Source organism: Pteropus alecto, unplaced genomic scaffold, assembly GCF_000325575.1.
Source record: "Pteropus alecto unplaced genomic scaffold, ASM32557v1 scaffold252, whole genome shotgun sequence".
Lineage (NCBI taxonomy): Eukaryota > Metazoa > Chordata > Mammalia > Chiroptera > Pteropodidae > Pteropus > Pteropus alecto.
Window position 1 is genome coordinate 57,533 of NW_006432449.1, and position 1,911 is coordinate 59,443.

The 1,911-nt window shown below is 38.3% G+C and overlaps 1 protein-coding gene and 1 pseudogene across 1 annotated transcript in view; both read right to left on the reverse strand.

Moving 5' to 3' along the window:
• The window catches only part of PLS3 (plastin 3), a 93,849-nt gene that overhangs the window by 46,639 nt on the left and 45,299 nt on the right, over positions 1 to 1,911 (reverse strand). The gene's annotated exons all lie outside the window — the stretch shown is intronic.
• Positions 269 to 1,911, reverse strand: part of LOC102889302 — a 6,033-nt pseudogene continuing 4,390 nt past the window's right edge.

The following is a 1,911-nucleotide window of genomic DNA, read 5'->3' on the forward strand; positions in this document are numbered from 1 at the left end:
ATTTCAATAAAGACAAGAAAAAAGTATATTTTAAAAATTGATGCTAAAAAATGTGAAGAAGTGAAAAGTAAATAAATCTTGCTGAATAAAAGTTTAACTTCAAACTCATAGTATGTGATTGAGAAGCAAAAAGAAAGTTTGACTCCTTGCCGCCCCCCCTCGGCCCGTCTTCCCATAAAAGCGAATTTTATTTACATGGAGACACAGAGATTGACAGAGAGCTGATATCAATGAAATAGAAATATATATTTCCCTCCATTTAAATTTACTAACAAACAGTAAAAGCTTCCAGGGTCTTCACATTTTTCTGAGTTCTCTCATCCGTAAAGCACTTTGATCTGTCCTTAGCTCCTATGCCTGCGTCCTCTATAAAGAGAAAAGTAGCAGCAAAAAAGCACACCCTCTCCCTAAACATCTGAGGCACAGGAAAACAGATTTTCAAATAAGGGAATAAAACAAAAGCAAACAAAACCTTGTTTGTTTATTCATAAAAGGATATGGTGTACAACACGGTCTGAATTCAGGGCGTCACCCATAGAGGAATCTTATGCCTATGAAGTCATCCTTAATTATGGAGTTTGACTAACAATATGGCAATTATGCAACCACTCCTCTGGCTTATTTAACTACACTGTAAACCCTGAGCACAAATATTTGTTGAGAAAAGTGTACCTGCAAATAATAACCTGAAACTATTACTCAAATTCTGAAAGGTATTTGACAGAGATGAGGAGGGGTGCCCTTTTTCATCCCCTAAGGAGATTCACTATAGAAATGCAGTTGACTGAATAATCTATTTACTAATCTATATCAATCAGTACCATTTGAACTAGGAAGCAGGGCACACACATTGGGAAACTCCCCAGGATAATCAAGAGTTGATAATGAACTTTATGTTTTTATTTTCTTGAAATTGAAAGGCAACTAAAAGAAAATAGCAGGGTATATTCACCACAAACTCCCAGCTACTAGTATGCTAGGTAATCAGAATTGGGAAAGCAAGGCTGATTATTTAAATCAGAGCTTTGGCAACATATACTTAAGCTTGTATCATGAAGAGAGCAACAAAGAGTGGACAAAACATGGAAGAGTATATCATTTTACTATAAATGTGAAAAAAATACCCCAGTCACTGCTATGTATGAACAATTCAACGGTATGAACAAAAAGGTATGTGTTTATCCCATTCTTCCATCCAAAACAGGCAGGGCTTTGGAACACCCACACTTCACATACCTACCTCTACCAACAGAAACCACAACCCTACCTCCTCCCTAGTTAGGCAAGTCAACAGCACTAGTCTCCAGGTCAGATGGGCGTGCGACACTCTGTGAGCTACAGCTCACCTACTCTTACTATGAGTACTCAAGCTCCAGTCCTGTGTTACCGAATGACTTTAGAAGATTTCAACTTGAATGTCTACTATATTCACCCACTCATTCATGTATAGTCAAGCCTTAATTGAAGGCTTAGTATGTACCAGACAGTGCCAATTGGGTGCTGCAGATATAATCAGCAGTGGGGTAAAGAGGTGGAAAAATGAACACACAATATTAGTGCTATCATGCTACTATAGTCATATTTACTGAGTGGTGGGCATCAGAAAGGGTTTTCCAGAGAAAGTAACTTTTGAACTTTATCTTAGAAATAAGTAGGAATTCCTCAGACAGACATCATACTTTGATAAAGGCATTCTGGAGCTGGAGAAAGTGTGGTTGGAGCATTGTGCCTAGGGTTTGTGACAAAGACAATTGGAACAGAAGGTCAGGTCCAATTTAGAAGAGTTACAGTCAGAATGTGGACTTGACCCACTGGCCAAGGGAGAATGAAGGTCAGTGTGGAGGATTCTAGTCAAGGAAATATGAGAGTCTACAACTGAATTTATAGCCACATTATTTCCCCCACTTCCTT